The sequence below is a fragment of the Rhincodon typus genome, chromosome 35 (assembly GCF_021869965.1).
Source record: "Rhincodon typus isolate 14 chromosome 35, sRhiTyp1.1, whole genome shotgun sequence".
In the NCBI taxonomy this organism is placed as follows: domain Eukaryota; kingdom Metazoa; phylum Chordata; class Chondrichthyes; order Orectolobiformes; family Rhincodontidae; genus Rhincodon; species Rhincodon typus.
In genome coordinates, this window is record NC_063366.1 from 12609065 (window position 1) to 12628079 (window position 19015).

A 19015-nucleotide genomic window follows, 5' to 3' on the forward strand; every position below is an offset into this window, starting at 1 on the left:
TGCTGCTTGGCCTGCTGTGTTCATCCAGCCCTGCACCTTGTTGTCTCGACTACTGGAGCATTCGGTTTGTGGTCGGGAGGTTTGTATTGTTGTATTCTGTGAATAAACCGACTATTAAGGTTAAAAAAAAGACCGATTGCAGACCCTTTGAGGTAGTTATAGCTGAACGATGTCAATCTCAGCTGCTCAGCGCCCTGCCTTAACTGGGGCTTCCATCAACTGAATACTTTTTCTTTCTATTTTAAGCCGCGCGGGGTTGAAATGTCACATTGTTTATCTTGCAGTAGTTTGGAATGGTTCCAGGCTAATGTGTAAATATATGACAACAGAGCCCAAACAATAAATGGTAAACATAATATAAATGGTAAATATAATTCCCAGTACAGAAGGCAACAGTGACTGTACCAGTGTGCTGGAGAAGCTGTATATTGTAAACATTTCTCGGAAACCTCCCTCCTTGTTTTTCAATTGTTTTGTTTCAACATAACTGTCATTGAGTCATCCAACACGGAAACAGACCGTTTTGGTTCACCCAGCCCATGCCAAACATAATCCCAAATTAAACTAGTCCCACCGGCCTGCTCCTGGCCCATATCCCTCCAAACCTTTCCCTATTCACGTACTTATCCAAGTGTATTTTAAACGTTGTAACTGTGACCACATCCATCACTTCCTCAGGAGGTTCATTCCACCCTCTGTGTAAAAAAAAAGCCCTAAAAATTGCCCCCATGTTTTTTTTAAATCTCGCTCCTCTCAACTTAAAAATATGCCCCCTTGTCTTGAAAACCCCCACCCTAGGGAAAAGACAACTACCATTAATGCAATCTATACCTCTCAATATTTTATAAACTTTTGTCAGGTTGCCTCTCAATAAAGCAGCTCCATGTTTATCAATAACAGGCACCAGACAGGAGTACTCTCCACCTTCTCTATCTCACAGCAACGTACAATCAGCAAAGTCATGCAGAGGTGACAGCATTGAAAAAGTCTCTGAGCCTACAAATGCACATTAATCAATTGGTTGGATTCTGACACTTGAAGCCAGAAGCAAATTATTTAAAATGCTGAATTTACTTAGCTGTGATGTTTGCGTCTTCTTTCTCGCCCAAACTGAATTAAAGTTGGACTTGGCGTTTGGTTTGCAGTTAATATGCAAAAAGGCAGGTTGCGAGGCGTCCCTGTTGAGCACAACTCTGCCTCCCGCAGGCAAAAATCAAATTGAGCAAAACATCTTCTCAATTCAGTTCACTCGAAATTGATCACCTGGCAATGTGCTTGTCAAATTATTGTGGCAGTCTTCAGTTTAGTGAATGAAGCCCCATCTCTGAGTAATCAGAGAGGGAGCGAAATATAGTGTGATGAGACTGTGGCTTCAAAAGGTTATTTTGTCATTTTTTTTTGAAAGAGAAAGATTGAAGGAGAGGCTCCCAGCAGTCTGTAAGAACGTAGGCAGCTTGCGAGGCCTTGGATTTTTTTTTGAAAGTTAGAAAAATAGAAGCAGCCTGGATGGGTGGAGTCAAGTTCCCACCCACAGATCCAGGATTTTTAGGTTTTATTTAGTTTTTCAGGAGCAGAAGCTGGTGAGTTTGTGAAAAGGCAGCCACATCTCTCTATGCTACAGCTGAAAACGGAGTTCTCTCTCTCCCTCTGTCTCTCAGAATTGTCTTTGATGCCCTTTCCTCCTGGATGGAGAACTGCATGTGAGACAAGCTGTTTACTGAAGTTGCCTTTTGCCAAACGTCTGTCTGTGGGATGTTACTGCAATGGAACAGTTAATTAGTAATATTTACTGTATCTATTATTCTGTTAAGCTTTCCAGTAGAGTTAGGTGATTCCAATTCCTTCTTTCTTGTATTTTAACTCTAGTGGCTGAATAAAGTGTGTTTTGCTTTAAATCTGGTAGTTTGATCAATCGAATTGCATCTGAAATGCAACACCTTACATTTACCTTTAAAATAAGAAGAAGTTGGGGTCTAGACTATCTTCTGAATAGCTTGAGGTTGTTTGGTCTGGTTCATAACATTCGGCATTTAAAGGAAGGCATTTGCCTTCTGACTTTAAGAGACAGATATCTGCAGAGACCACAGTAGCTGCTCAGATCCAGTTTCAGGAAGAACAAAATGCCTCCATGAATGAACTTGACACAAGAAGGTGCCAGAGAATAAGGACCTCAGTTATATGAATAATTGGACAAACTCAGCACAGGTGAAAATGTTCAAAGTTGTGAGGAGTTTTTACAGAGCAAGCGGGGAGAAACTTTCCCCTGGCAGCCCACCAGAATGATTGGCGAAAACCCAGATGGGAAATGGGGAAATATTCTTACAGAGAGGAATATGAGGGCATTGAATGCACTAACCATGAAGTGATGAAACCGTCTATCATTGGGACTTACAAATCAGCTGTGTGAGTGGAAAAGGAATAGAAACCACCAGTTTTCAGACTAAATTAGCCCATTCTTTCAAAGTCCACACGCTCATGAGGAACCAAATGGTTTCCTTCAGAACGGTAACATTAGACGCTCTTCGAGCACTGCACAGCATTTGCTAAGCAATCCTGAGTATGCAAATAATTATGCTAATAACCCAATTTAAGATTAACAGTTGGGCTTGTAACTTCAGCTTGCTGGAACTGACATCTACTCATACACGGAGTGCCATCCTTAGGAAAAAGAAACATGTGTGGGTATCGGGCTTTTGTTTTGAACTGAAGAAAAATTGGGCAAAGACCTCCCCAGTGCATTCTCTGTGGCAATGCTGCCACCAATCAGGTTTGACTTTTCAACCAATCAGTTTCCTTTGCTCATGCAGTATACTTTAGAGACTTTTAAGCGACTCTCGGATAGGCACATGGAGGATAGTAAAATGTAGGGTATGCATAGTAGATTGAGCTTAGTAGGATAATAGGTCAGCACAACATCGTGGGCTGAAGGGCCTGTACTATGCTGCACTGTTCTATGCTCTATATTCTACAACTAATAGGAGATGGCAATGGCTTAGTGCTGGACTGTTATTCTGGGGACCTGGGTTCAAATCCCACCACAACAATGGAATTTCAATTCAATAAATATCTGGAATGACCAGGGGTCCATTGCTGATTGTCAGGAAACACCCATCTGAATCACTGATGTCCTTTAAGGAAGGAAACTGCCATCCTTACCTGATCTGGCCTACATGTAACTCCAGACCCACAGCAATGTGACTGACTTTTAATTGCCCTCTGGGGCAATTAGGGATGGGCAATAAATGCCGGCCTAGCCAGCAATGCCCTCATGCCATGAATGAACAAAAAAGATTCTCTGCTCCCTTTGAAATTTGGAATTCTTAAAGGCCATAAAATATCATTCATTTAGTCCATGCTGTACCAATCATGGCTGACCTGATAATCCTCAACTCCACTTTTCAGCCTTTTCCTCATACCTCTTGATTCCCTCGTTGATTAAAAATCTGTCTTCCCAGTCTTGGATATTTTTAATGACGCAGCCTCTGTGACAAAGCATTCCTCTTCCCTCTGAGAGAAGAAATTCCCCCTCAAATGTGTGACTCTTCATTTTGACATTGTACCCTCTGGTCCCAGACACTCCCACAAAGGGAAACATCTTTTCTTCAGCTACTCTGTAAGGTCCCTACAAATCTTTTGTGTTTCAATAAGGTCGCCTCCCATTTTTCTATAGTCCAATGGTTACAAGCCCAACCTACTCATTCTCTTCTAATAAGATGGTCCCTCCAAACCTGCTATCAGTGAACCTTCTCTGGACTGCCTCCAATGCTAGCACACCTTTCCTTAAATAAGGATCCCAAAACAGTATTCCAGCTGCAGTCTGGCCAATTGTTAGTCCCTAATTCTAACCTCCACTCCCTTTGAAATGCAATAAAACATCCCATTTATTGTCACTACGACCCACTGATCTTGGGTGCTAGTTTTTTCTGATTCATGATTGAGGACTCCCAAATCCTCTGTTCCATAGCCTTCCGCAGTCTTTCCTCATTTAAATTGTGTCTACCCAATGATCAGTGCAAGATTTAACATTATGTCACTTTCTTCAGCAGCAACTGTAAACTGTTACCCACAGGGAGAGTGGAGACTACATAGTGCGGGCCATAGGAAGCACATAGTAACAACGGCCTGGAGAGAGAAAGAAGCTTTGGGATTTTACTGTTTAAGGCCTGTACTTGCATTCTTGCAGCATGGCCACTTGCACACGCTTTCAGCTGAAATGGAAAGTGAGCACAAGTTGTCTTTCAGGCAGTTAGGAAGGTGCCTTCCATCCTGGCCTTTACTCCGCAAGACTCCAACCACCTTTCACTTCCAAACAGTTCCATTTAAAGTATGACTGGGGGCCTATCAATCTGGGAAATATTGAAAAAAGCCTCATGCATTGACCAACATAACACCACACTCCATTCAAAATGTATATATCACAATCACAGAACTTTTAAAATGCAGAGGGAGGCCTTTCAGCCCATCATGAAGCTGCTGGCTCTCCAAATGAGCCCCGCACATCATGCCATTCACCCTAAAACTCTGAACGTTGTTCCTGTTCAAATAATAGTCTAAACCCCTTCCCCTCAATGGAACCTGTTTCTTACACACACTCAGGTAGTGCACACCAATCCATAACCAGTTATCAATTTTCTTCATATCACTTTTACTTTTTTAAATTTTAAACTCATTCATGGAATATGTCACTGGCAAGCCCAGCATTTGTTGCCTGACTGCTAAGAGTTAACCACATTGCTTTGTGTCTGGAGTCACATGAAGGCCAGACCAGGTAAGGATGGCAGTTTCCTTCCCTAAAGGGCATTAGTGAACCAGATGGATTTTTCCCCTCGACAATCAGTAATGGATTCATGGTCATCAATAGACCCTTAATTCCAGATTTTTATTGAATTCAAATTCCACCATCTACCCTGGCTGGATTCGAACATTCCCTGGGTCTTTGGATTAACAGTCCAGTGATAATACCACTAGGACATTGCCTACCCTTTATGAATTACTTTCGTTCTTGTTCCCTTCACTAGCGGAAATATTTTCTCCATGTATATACTCCATCCATATACATACTCTCATAATTTTGAACTCTTCAATCAGATCTCCTTTCAGTCTTGTCACAGTGGTTGGCAAATTAACCTTTTACAACTAATTAAGCTTAGTTAATGTCACACACTGAAAGCATTTTCATTGATTAATCAAATATATTATTCTGTTTCACTGTAACCAATGTAGATTTTAGTATGTTACTATCATGTGACTCTGCTTAGCTTCACTGGATAGAGAAATAGACCTGAGACTTTGGACAGAATGAAGATAGCATCAAGCCAGAGGCCAGTATATAGCTCATTCCAAGTTTGCAGAGCCAGATTGTGGGAGTATGCAAACTTCAAGGTTGATTAAGGTGAATTAATATTCTCCTAGCTTGTTGATATTGTCTAAGTAACCTGTTATGACTTACCTCTGGAGCAGCTGAGACACTGCCACTGCTCCACAAGAGCCGTCCTACCAGGTTCTTAACTTCTCATTGGACAACAGGAAGGCAAGCAGCACTTATTGGGTAAATTGTGGGAGTCTATAATCAAAGGTGAAGTGACTGAACACCTTTAAAATGTTCAGTTAATCAGGGAGCGTCAGCATGGATTCATGATAGGTCGGTCATGCCTGACAAACCTCATTGAAGGTAGTGAACATGGATGTTGTTTGTATGGACTTCCAGAAGGCATTTGGTATAGTCCTACATGAGAAACTGTTCACTAAGGTAGAAGACCAAGGAATTGAAGGTAAACTACTGATATAGCTGGGAAATTTGAGAAGATGTCAGAAAGTAGGGATAAAGGGTAGGTACACAAATTGTGGGATGTGACAAGTGGTGTACCATAAGGATCTGTGTTAGGTCTCAATTATTCCCGTTATTCATGAGTTAGACAGTTATATTTGCTGATGACACAAAGTTAGGCAACATTGCAGACAGTGTAAATGATAGCATAAAATTACAAAGGGATATTAATAGACTAGGTGAGTGGGCAATGCTGTGGCAGATGGAGTTCAAGGCAAGCAAGTGTGAGGTTATCCATTTTGCATCGATAAAGGATTGATCATGGCACTTTCTAGATGGTATGACGTTAAATACAATGGAGGTCCAAAGAGACTTGGGGGTTCAGGTGCATAGATCTTTAAATGATCACAAACAGATGCAGAAGATAATCAAGAAAGCTAATGGAATGCTGGCCTTTATATTTAGAGGATTGGAGTACAAGTTTACAGAAGTTATGCTGCACTTATGCAGAACCCTGTTTAGATCCCACTTGGAGCACTATGAACAGATCGGGGCACCACACCCTAGGAAGGACATATTGACCTTGGAGAGAGTACAATGTAGATTTACAAGAATGGTACCTGAACTTCAGGGGTTAAGTTATGAGGAGAAATTATACAAATTTGGCCTGTTTTTTCTAGAATTTAGAAGATTAAGGGGCGATCTGTTTGAAGTTTTCAAGATATTAACGGGAAAAGGCAGGGTAGATAAAGATAAACTATTTCCTCTGGTTGGGGAATTCTAGAACTGGGGGTACAATCTGAGAATCAGGGCCACGTTGTTCAGGAGAGATGTTAGGGAACACTTCTACACACAAAGGGTGGTCGATGTTTGGAACTCTCTTCCACAAATGGCAATGGATGTTGGATCAGTTGTTAATTTTAAATCTGAGATAGACACATTTTCATCAAGCAAAGATATTAAGGGATATGGGCCAGAGGCCACAGATCAGCCATGATGTCACTGAATGGCTGAACAAGCTCAAAGGGCCGAATGGCCCGCTCCTGTTCCTATCATTTTTATATCCAGAAATACTATCACACACAACCAAATAGCTTTCTTCTTCAGATTACCTGTGGCAATTTTCACTTATTAACTAATGTTAAATCACCCACGTTTCCAATTGTTCAAGTTATGGGCAGAGGCAATTAAGCATTCCTTTTTTTAAATAAACCTGCTCAGAAATGTTATTACACATCCCTAGAGCAGATTGGATTTGAACCTAGGTGTCCTGGCTCAGAAGCAAGGACACTACCACTGCACCACTGAACCCCTACTCCTGGTTCCTATGTTCTTGTAAGAAAATCACAACAGCTGTACTCTTGGAAGAGAAGCGGGTAGACTTGACTAAACCTCACCTTTGTTTTAGGGTTAACTATGTAACGATGTGCGTTCAAGTTTGTAGATGTGTCATTCAATAGAATTTTATTATTCAAAACTATGCATTGACTGAGTGTAGATGCTACTTAACCCTTTAAATACACTCTGTACAACAATTAGTTTATATTAGTAGAGACATAGAGTCATACAGCACGGCAACAGACCTTCAGTTCAACTCGTCTATGCCAAACAGGTTTCCCAAACAAAATTAATTCCATTTACCATGTTTGGCCCATATCCCCCTAAATTTTTCCAATCCAAATGTAATTTAAATGTTGTAAACGTATCTGCATCAAGCTCTTCCTCTGTATTAGTTTTATATAATTTTGAGCTTAAAACCAACTCTTTCACTAGATTCTTTGTATTAAAATATATGAACCTCATTCCAAACATTCACAACCACAGAGACAAAGGAAGTCACTTGAAAATAGCCCCTAAACATGTTTGACCTAATAAGGAACTAGTACAAATCGTCAAATGGCCCCTCAGAGAGAATGGAGAGTGAGAATTGTTTGACTTTGACGAGAAAATCTAACCAACTACGTAGAAATCGAGATGATGAGCTCAAGTGTATCATTAGTGGAGGTGGTGCAGTGGTAGTGTCCTTACCTTAGAGAAAGGAAGGCCAGTGTTCAAGTCCCACTTGATTTAGAGATGTTATAACTTCCTGAGGAAGTGGTGGATATGGGCACAGTTACAACGTTTAAAAGACATTTGGATAAGTACATGAACAGGAAAGTTTTGGAGGGATATGGGCCAGGAGCAGGCAGGTGGGACCAGTTTAGTTTGGGATTATGTTCAGCATGGACTGGTTGGACCAAAGAGTCTGTTTCCGTGCTGTATGATTCTGTTTCTATGCATGAACAGGTTGATTAGGAAACACAAAAAAAACCAGGGGTCTGACCGCAAAAGTCTCTATATCCTACATTAATGCTAAATTCACAAAACTATCCTCTTAGAAGTCACTAAAGTAATGAAGACAGACCACTGTAAAGAGGATGGACATTTGACGTCTTCACAAATAAACAGAGAGTGCTGGAGAAACTCGACAGTTTTGACAGCAGCTGTGAAGAGGAAGCAAGGTTTCCAGGCCAGAGTAACTCTTCATCAGAACTGGTAGCAGGTAAGGAAAAAGTGGTATTTGTGCTGAAAACTTAGTTGGGGAGGATGAAAGGGAGCGGTGAGTGGATAAGTGGAGACAGAAAGAAAGAGAGAGAGAGAGATGAAAGGGGGTAGGTAAACAAGGAGATTATGGATAGCAGGCCAGGATAGAAGAGAAACTGAACACTATCTACAAGTTCGCTGATGACACCACTGTAGTAAGATGGATATCTAACAACAATGAATCATTGGGGATGCAATGGCCTAGCGGTATTATTGCTTGACTATTAATCTAGACACAAAAACAAAGTTGCTGGAAAAGCTCAGCAGGTCTGGCAGCATCTGTGAAGGAGAAAACAGAGTTAACGTTTCGGGTCCAGTGACCCTTCCTCAGAACTGAGAAAGGCAGCCAACATAGTAAAAGACCCATCGCACCCTGGTAACGATCTCCTACAACCTCTTCCATCAGGCAGAAGGTATAGAAGCCTGAACAGGTTCAGGAACAGCTTCTTACCAGCCGTTATCAGACTGTTGAACAGACTCTAGCCCCAAATAATGTAACCTGCAATGTAACCTGTATGCCTCTAAGTCTTTTGATCTGTACATCCTTTGCTTGCTATGATCTGCATGTACTGCTCTCAAACAAAGCTTTTCACGGTATTTCGGTACACGTGACAATAAATCAATCAATTGAATAAAAGATAATAAGAGCTAAGAGTAGGCGAGAAAGGATTAGCTATATTGAAAGTAAGCCATATGATGTAATAACGGGTCTAGGAGTAGGTGAGAATGTGTGACTGTATATTGACAGAGTGGTTAAAAAGATGCGCCTTCATTGCCTAGTCCCTTGAGTATAGGAGTTGGGACGTCATGTTGAGGCTGTACATGTGAGGCCTCTTCTGGAGTACTGTGTCAAGTTCTGGTCGCCAAGTTATAGGAAGGATATTATTAAATTGGAGAGGGTTCAAAAGAGATTTACTAGGAGGTTACCGGGTATGGAAGGTTTGAATTATAAACAAAGGGTGGACAGGTTGGGACTTTTCTCACTGGGTGTTGAGAAGTACCCAACAGAAGTTTGTAAAATCAATGGGAGGGTTTAGATGGGGTTAATGGCTGATGTCTTTTCCCTGTTTTCAATACTGAGGGTCTCATTTTTGAGATGAGAGGAGAGAGATTTTAAAAAAGACATGAGGGGCAATTCTTTTAAACAGAGGGTGGTTGATGTGTGGAATGAACTTCTTGAGGAAGTATGGATTTGGGCACAATAACAGCGTTTAAAAGACATTTGGATAAGTACATGAATAGGAAAGATTTTTAGGGACATGGGCAAGCGCAGGCAGGTGGGATTAGTTTAGTTTGGGATTATGATCGGCATGGATTGGTTGGACTATAAGGTCTGTTTCCCTGCTGTATGACTTGTAAACTCTATGATTGTGCAAAAAGCAACTCTTGTCATTACAGGACTGGTTGTGGGGTGGGTTAGAAACATGGCAGGATGGAATGAGGCTCTAAACTTACTAAACTGGATGTTGAGTCCTTGAGGCTGCAGGGTCCCAAAGTGGAAAATGAAATGTTGTGTCTAGATTTTGCACTGAGCCTCATTGGAGCCCTGCAGATACAGATGTTGGCCAGGGAACAGGGTTGTGTGTTGAAGTGGCAGGGAACTCAGGGTCTTTTTGCGAACAGAACTTAGATGTCCTGCAAAGCGGTCATTTAGTCAGCGTTTCATCTGCCCAGTGTATATAATCATAGTCGTAGAGATATACAGCACAAAAACAGACCTTTTGGTCCAACCTGTCCATGCTGACCAGATATTCTAAATAAATATATTCCCATCTGCCAGCATTTGACCCACGTCCCTCTAACCCCCTCCAATTCACAACCCCATCCAGATGCCTTTTAAATGTTATAATTGTACCAGCCTCCACCACTTCCTCTGACAGCTCATTCCATACACGCACCACCCTCGGCATGAAAAAGTTGCCCCTCAGGTCCCTTTTAAATCTTTCCCCTCGCACCTTACACAGATGCCCTCTAGTTCTGGATTCCCCTATCCTGGGAAAAATACATTGACGATTTAAAAGTTCTAAAAGATTTTCAAAGATTTAAAAGATGAAACTGGATCTAAAAGTTGAAGTTCTAAATTGGAGGAAGGCCAATTTTGACAGTATTAGGCAAGAACTTTCAAAAGATGATTGGGGGCAGATGTTTGAAGGTAAAGGGATGGCTGGAAAGTGCGAAGAATTCAAAAATGAGATAGAGTCCAGAGACAGTATGTCCCTGTTAGGGTGAAGGGCAATGCTGGTAGGTGTAAGGAATGCTGGATGACTAGAGAAATTGAGGTTTTGGTTAAGAATAAGAAGGAAGCAAATGTCAGATATAGACAGCAGAGATCAAGTGAATCTCTAGAAGAATATAAAGGCAGTAGGAGTATATTTAAGAGGGAAATCAGGAGGACAAAAAAAGGGACATGAGATAGCTTTGGAAAATATTGTTAAAGAGAATCCAAAGAGATTCTGCAAATACATTAAGGACAAAAGGATAATCAGGGAGAGAATAGGGCTCCTTAAGATTAGCAAGGCCACCTATGCTTGGAACCGCAGGAGATGGAGACTAAATGAACATTTTACATCAGTGTTTACTGTAGAGAAGGATATGGAAGCTAGAGAATTTGGGGAAATAAATAATGACATCTTGAAAAATGTCCACGTTATAGGGGAGGAGGTACTGGACATCTTAAAATGGATAAAGGTGGATAAATCTGGACCTGATCAGGTGTGCCCTAGAACTCTGTGGGAAATGAGGGAAGTGATTGCTGGGTCCCTTGCTAAGATATTTGTAACATTGATAGCCACAGGTGAGGTGCTGGAGTACTGGAGGGTGGCTAACGTGGTGCCACTGTTTAAGAAAGTCTGTAAGGAAAAGCCAGGGAACTATAGACTGGTGAGCCTGACATCGGTGGTGGGCAAGTTGTTGGAGGGAATCCTGAGGGACAGGATTTATATGTATTTGGAAAGGCAAGGACTGACCAGGGACAGTCAATGTGGCTTTGTGCATGGGAGATCATGTCTCACTAACTTGATTGAGTTTTTTGAAGAATTAACAAAGAGGATTGATGAGGGCAGAGTGGCAGATGAGATCTATATGGACTTAGTAAGGCATTTGACAAGGTTCTGTGTGGTAGACTGTTTAGCAAGGTTAGATCACATGAAATACAGGGAGAACTAGCCATCTGGATGCAGAACTGGCTGGGAAGGTAGAAGACAGAGGGTGGTGGGTGGAGGGTTGCTTTTCAGACTGGAGACCTGTGACCAGCAGTGTGCCAGTGTAGAGGAGAGTCACAGCTGTGGAAAGAAGCACAGGGGACTTTATTGAAATCCCTGCAATCCGTTATTTTCTGAGTAGCAGTAGGAGCAGTCACAAACAGAAAAGTCTCTGATGAAAAGTCATCTACACTCCAAACGTTGGCTCGCTCTCTCTCTCTCTCCATGAATGCTGCCCGACCCGGTGTGATCTCCAGCATTTTGTTGTTTTCTGTTCAGATTCCAGCACCTGCAGTAATTTGCTCCCAAAGAAAATTCACCAGGCGTAAGGACGGGAGCGTGTTTTATAGATTGCTCTCAGCACCTAATTAAACGATGATAAAAGGTGTGAAGACGGGGGTTGGGTGGATGGAGGGGAAGAAATTCCGGAATAGTTGCGGCAGAACTAACAGCGAGTTTCCTAAACATTCACATTCCCCCGCTTAAAAACAAAAATAAAATATCACATCGGTGCATGCTAAAGTACCGAGCTCGGACAGCGTGCTGCACGGCTCTAGAAGTCCAAAGATGTGCACGTTAGGGTGGATTGGCCATGCTAAATTGCCCCATAGTGTCCAGGGAGGTGTAGGTTATGTGGGTTAGACATGGGGCATGTAGGGGTAGGGGGATGGGTCTGGGTGGGATGCTCTTCGGAGGTTCCGTGTTGGGCCGAATGGCCTGTTTCCACACGGTAAGGGGTTCTATGATTCTAAGAAGCGGGATAGAGCAGGTTGCTTTAGTGAACGGAAAACAATTTGGAGGTGAACACCGGCCGCTACAGGAAACTTGCAAACGAAAAGCTGAGGCACACACCCAGGGCTCTCGACTAGAGTCTGAACGGCTCCGGGATCACGATCGACTCATGTTTAGCTCGTATTTTCTTTTTTTCTGCGCAGCCCGGCTTCGTCCTTTCCAACTCTTCTACTTCCCAGGCTTTTTCAGCCGGAGAGAGGAATTGAGGGGCGTAGGTGAACGTGGGTTTGAATGAAGAAGCGGTGGAGGTTGTGAAGATGTCCTGCCGAGGGCAGCCCCAGGACTGGACTCAGGATGTCACCCCCGTCTGCCTCGACTTCTTCGCTGACCCGGTCTGACCGGAGGGCGGTCACAACTTTTGCTGCGCGTGTATCACGGGGAACTGGGAACGGGAGGCGAGAAACTCCTGCCCGGAGTGCAGACGGGAATTCCCGCGGAAGAAGCTCACGGTGAACCGGGCCTTAGCGAATCTGGCGGAGAGGGCGAGAAAACTCAGCCCGGAGTCGAAATTGAGGGACGTGAAGCTCCTGATGTGAGGAGCATCAGGAGGAGGTGAAGCTGCTGTTCTGTGAAACTGACATGAAACTGATCTGTTACATTTGTAGAGATTCGCGCGGACACAAATCTCACAGTTTCATGCCCATCAAAGAAGCGGTGGAAATGTACAAGGTAAAAATAGAGTGGGTTTCACCTTCATATTGCCAGGGTTGGGGGGATTGGGGGGGTGGAAATGGGGTTTGAGCTACAAGGAGGGGCTGAATAGACTGGGGCTATTTTCTCTGCAGCGTCGGAGGCTGAGGGGTGACCTTATAGAGGTTTATAACATCATGGGGGCATGGATAAGGTGAAAAGACAAGGTCTTTTCCCCAGGGTAGGGGAGTACAAAACTAGAGGGGCATAGGTTTAAGGTAAGAGTGGAAAAGGGGCAACTTTTTCATGCAGAATGTGGTGCGTGTGTGGATTGAGCTGCCAGAGGAAGTGGTGGAGGCTGGTACAATTACAACATTTAAAAGAAACCTGGATGGATACATTAATGGGAAGGGTTTAGAGGATATGGACCAAATGCTGGCAAATGGGACAAGATTAATTTAGGATATCTGCTCTGCATGGACGAGTTAGACCAAAGGGTTAGTTTCCGTGCTGTACAGCTCTATGACTCGATGCATCACATTTTTCAGAGTCTAACCCCTTCCTTTTGTGATTTCCTGTCCCTGCACGCAGGAGCAGCTGAAATCTTATTTACAATCTCTGACTGAAGAAAGACCGCTCTTTCTAGACTCAGAAGTGAAGCAGATCCGCCAGATTTCTGAAGTTAAGGTGTGTTAACCCTCCCCACTCCCTTCTGGGTGTCCTACTCCCTCTATCGCGGTACAGTACATGATCTTTGTTCTCCTCCACCTCCCCCCACCCCCCATTTCCTTTGGTAGGAACAGGCGAACTGTCTGCAGTTGCACATCACATCCCAGTTCGCTAAAATGCACCAGGTTCTCGCTGAGAAAAAGCAGCCTTTGCTCAGAGAGCTCAGGAGGGAAGAGGAGAGGATTCTCGACACGATGGGGAAGAACCTTGGAGAGATTCAGGAGAATTTAAATTCAGTCCAGGAGGAGGTTACAAAGATGCAGGAACAGATGGAGCAGTGAGATGGAGTGACATTTCTGAAGGTAAATGGGATCGTTTTTAAATATTCACTCCTGGGTTGTAGGTGTCACTGGCCGGGCCCTGCATTTGTTGCCCATCCCTAGTTGCCCCTTGAAAAGGTGGTGGTGAGCTGCCTTCTTGAACCGCTGCAGCCCATGTGCTCTAGGGAGGGACTTTCAAAATCCTGCTGGTGAGCTGCAAAATGGTGAGAAATTGGGGAATAAAGCTGAGAAAGAAAATCGAAATCAATGTAAATTAAATCTTTCCTACGTTCTGCTTGTTTGCAGACATGCACTGCCACAGCATTAATATTTAGTAAACGATTATTGCACTGAGGAAGGGTCACCGGACCCGAAATGTTAACTCTGTTTTCTCCTCCACAGATGCTGCCAAACCTGCTCAGCTTTTCCAGCAACTTTGTTTTTGTTCCTGATTATTGCACTTCATTAGTTATTAAGATATTTCTGAAAACTCTCCATTACTGCATTGTGTGCAGGGGGAGGGTGCAATGGGTTTGAGATTTTGGCTTTCAAATACCTGGCAATACAAAATTAAGGCATTAGGTTCACTTGCCTTTATTAGTCAGTGCACTGAGTATAGGAGTTGGGAGCTCATGTTGTGGCTGTATAGGACATTGGTGAGGCCATTTTTGCAATACTGTGTTCATTTCTGGTCTCCCTGCTATAGGAAAGATATTGTGAAACTGGAAAGAATTCAGAAAAGATTTACAAGGATGTTGCCAGGGTTGGAGGGTTTGAGCTGTAGGGAGAGGCTGAATAGGCTGGGGCTATTTTCCCTGGAACATCGGAGGCTGAGGGGGTGACCTTATAGAGGTTTATAAAATCATGAGGGGCATAGATAGGGTGGATAGTCTTTTCCCCAGGGTAGGGGAGTCCAAAACTAGAGGGCATAAGTTTAAGGTGAGAGGGGATAGAATTAAAAGGGACTTGAGGGGTAACTTTTTCATGCTGAGGGTGGTGCGTGTATGGAACAAGCTGCCAGAGGAAGTGGTGGAGGCTGGTACATTACAACATTTAAAAGACATCTGGATGGGTATATGAATAGGAGGGTTTAGAGGGATATGGGCCAAATGCTGGCAAATGGGACTAGATTAATTTAGGATATCTGGTCAGCATGGACAAGTTGAAACGAAGGGACTGTTTCCATGCTGTACATTTCCATGAATCTATAACTGCACCCCCTTCCTAGCAAGCTGTTCTCCTGCCTCCTGGAGTCTGTGCTTCCCCAGGATAATGCTGCTTCCTGTCTGAGGGGCTGGGGATTTGAAACCACCCCTCCCCACATCATATACGATCATAACCTATCCCACGAAGTTGCCCCTATGATACTGAGATAGTAGGAACTGCAGATGCTGGAGAATCTGAGATAACAAGGTGTAGAGCTGGATGAACACAGCAGGCCAAGCAGCATCAGAGGAGCAGGAAGACTGACGTTTCGGGCCTAGACCCTTCTTCAGAAAGCCCTCCTTCAGCTGCCCCTATGATACTGCAGCCTTGGCTCCAGCTCTCCATGAAGTCGGAGTACTGTGTACAATTCTGGTCACTGTTGTGTAGAATGAATGTTATTAAACTGGAAACGGTATGGAAAAGATTTGCAAGGATGTTACCGAAACTGGAGGGAGGGGTGATCTTATGAAATCATGAGGGGCCCATGGATAGGGTGAACAGTCGAGGTCTTTTCCCCCAGGGTAGGGGAGTCCAAAACTAGTGGGGCATAGGTTTAAGGTGAGACGGGAAAGATTTAAAAGGGGCCTGAGAGGTAACCTTTTCATGCTGAGGGTGGTGCAGGTATGGAACAAGCTGCCAGAAGAGGTGATAGAGGCGAATTCAGTTACAACATTTAAAAGACATTGGGGCAGGTATATATCCATGAGCAGGAAGGATTTAGAGGGATATGGGCAAATGGGGCGAGTTCAGTTTCGGAAATCTGGTTGGTATGGACATGTTGGGCCGAAGGGCCTGTTTCCATGCTGTTACAACTCTATGATAACTCACATTTTGTCTTTGGTTCCTTTCAAGAGGAATGGTGTGGGAAGAGGAGGTAGGCCCCTGAACTTCTCCAACATGTTTGTACCATAACCCAGTGAGGTTTTTATGGTCCATTTCTAACAGGGACTCTATTTATATTGACAGGACGAGTGACGACTACAAGGAAGTGCCACTGGCAGAAGAGAAGCTCTCCCTGGGACAGTTCAATGGTCCTTTGCAGTACACAGCTTGGAGAGGAATGTTAGACACCATTAAGCCTGGTAAATCTCAAACATATTTTGTATTTTTTTTTCCACAATGTGAAGGTCCTAAACTGACATTGATACCCGCGTTTAAGCTGAATCTGAAGTTACAGTCTTCCAATGTAACAGTTGCCTTCAGAAGCACTGCAAACCAGCTTCATTACATTGATAACCACAACAACTTAAATTTACATAATGCATTTAGGGTAAGGGATGCCTCAAACCTAATAAAGTATTTGTTCATGTTTTTCCTTCATTGATGAACTCTCCAGCAGCTGACAGATGTTTTAGGTCCAGATAAATGATCATTTCCAAACAGATGACCTTCTTTACCCTTTTCACTGAAGAGGTTGTATCGTGTGGATTTCAATTTACACCCTGTATATGAGCAAAGCTAGAACATTTCCGTTCCTCTGAACCTCAGCAGCTGCCCTGTATTTGAACAGATTAGAAAATGATGGCCAGCACCCTCCGCAATTTCTAAGTTGACTTTCCTCAGCGTTCTTTTGATGACTAACATTTCTGTTACTTCCTTATTGTTAACGAATGGCCCATTCAGTATCTCGGCTGTCTCCTTTCTCACTATGACTTTGGCAGCATCTTCTCCCTTCTGAAAGACAGATGTGAAGCATTTATTTAGCAAATGAGCCATATCTTCTACATCCATGATCACGTCTGCTTTTTATTCTTAATTGGCTTTATCATTTAGTGATGTGTATAGGCTGGTGAAAGAGACCTGGATTCAAGTCCCATCTACTCCTAAGGTGTTTCAGAAAAGATTGATCTAAATAAGATGTTTTAAGGAAAAGGTTGTTAGGAAATAAATACAGTATGGTTTAGTCAATGTCTTTTGACTTTTCTCTTGTTTTCATAGTCCCTCTGGTGTTTTTTCACCTCTGCACCATGCCTGTGAACATTTTGCATCTAGCCTAGATCTCACCTGTTCTATCAAACCCGAGAGTATGTCATCTACTCCCCTCTCCTGCTTGACCTTCTGCCTACTCTGAGGCTTTCAAGACGGTCATTTGGATAAAGATAATGTGCAAGGGTATTGGCAGCAAGCAGGAGATTGGCACAAGGTAGTGATGCCCATTTAATGAGACAGTGCAGGCATGGCTGGCCAAATGGCCTCCTTCTGCATTGTGATTCCATCCCTTTCATCTCTGGAGGGGCCTCTGACATTGGCCCCAGTTTCCAAGCTACACTTTCATGGCCTCCATGCCAACCTCTAGTGGAGTTCCAAAGGTCAGCAAGTTGAGAGTTGGCGAGCATAGGGCGCGGGAGAATTTCCGACCGGGATTTGGGTTCTCAGGACTGAAGGGTGAAAACGTTCATGCTGAATAAATGATAGAACCAGAGCAACTTACTGACTGTTGTTTTAACGTGCCTCCCTCCTCAGTTCCAGCCTCTCTCACTCTGGATCCGAACACAGCAAATCGTTGGCTCGTTGTGTCTCAGGATGGGACCAGTGTGAGACTCGGTGGGAAGCCTCAGCGTCTGCCTGTGCGTGCTGGCATCCCAAGGGTTCGCATCTGGGATCCACTACTGGGAGGTGGAGGTGGGGGACAAGACGTGGTGGGAGACGGAGGGGGGGTGGCTCAAATGTCGGCCGAACGGAAGGCGACTATACACCCAAGGCGTCAGACGGGATAATTGGACCATGTACCTTCTGCCCAGCAGTGGCTATTGTCACCCTCACCGCGCCCCCCACCGTGCGACCACCCACAAGATCAGGGTCTACCTGGATTACGAGGAGGGGCAGGTGTCATTTTACAACCACGTCCCACCTGCACACTTTCACCCACACTTTCAACGAGACACTCTACCCCCTTCTTCTGCCCAGGTCCCGACGACGGTGGGAAAAACGCGGCGCCCTTGTCGATCTGCAGGCACCCGGCTCACGAAGGGATCCATTCCCATGATCTGCCGCCCCCCACCCCGGAGCCCCTGCCTCACAACAGTGAGGCAAAGTGTCGGGAGTTGGAATCAGTGGGGATGGTCCTGAGGTCAGTCCAGGGGCGGTCTCTGTGTGATGGGTCGGTGCACTGAAACAGATACATGATAACTGCCCAGGGACTGCTGTAGAAGTATTGCTGTTACTTTGAACAAAGGGGCTTTGAGAATACCAAGAATCATCTGGATGCACAGGGTCAAGCCACCTTTTTACAAGGGACACTCTGACAAAACAGAGGGGTTTGGCATTTGGGGTGGGGGGGGGTGTGTGGAAACATGAAAAACCAGTGAGAAACACAGAACGAAAGGGAAACATCTGAGACGCTGCAAAGTTTTTCACAGATCTGCACTTAGAGAAGGTCGTCGTGGAGGTGAGAAAAGCCCAGGAGGATCCCAGCACGGAAAGGAGGATTTGATGTGATTTATTATTGCGTACAGAGGTACAGTGTAAAGTGTTGGCTCATGCACTATACAGGGCAGATGGTACTATACACGTGCATGAGGGTGACAGGGCAGAGTGCAGGGTTCAGTGTGGCAGCTGCTGAGAAGGGGCAGGGAGAGGTCAACGTAAATATTAAAGAAGTCCATGCAAAACAGCAGGGAAGAAGCTGTTCTTGAATCTGGTCATACGTGCGTACAAACTTCCACCTGATGGAAGAGGGCGGGAAGAGAGTGTAGCTGGGTGGGGAGGGGTCTTTGCTTGTGTCAGTTGCTTTCCTGACACAGCGGGAAGTGCAGACGGAGTCTGTTTCTGATGCAAACAGGCCATGTGGAGGAAACCAAGCTGAGCAACCGTCCTGTGGCTGACAACAGCATGTCAGAGGCTGGCAA

The 19015-nt window shown here is 44.1% G+C and overlaps 1 long non-coding RNA gene across 2 annotated transcripts; it reads left to right on the forward strand.

The window, feature by feature from the left end:
* Positions 1 to 12416: 12416 nt before the first annotated feature.
* Positions 12417 to 17749, forward strand: LOC125486995. 2 transcript variants are annotated; one of them, XR_007265548.1, is made up of 5 exons: positions 12418 to 13011; positions 13564 to 13659; positions 13770 to 14003; positions 16134 to 16249; positions 17631 to 17749. It is a non-coding gene; the product is annotated as an uncharacterized LOC125486995 (long non-coding RNA). The 2 variants fall into 2 exon arrangements; XR_007265547.1 differs by having other exon boundaries at positions 12417 to 13011; positions 13564 to 14003.
* Positions 17750 to 19015: the final 1266 nt, after the last annotated feature.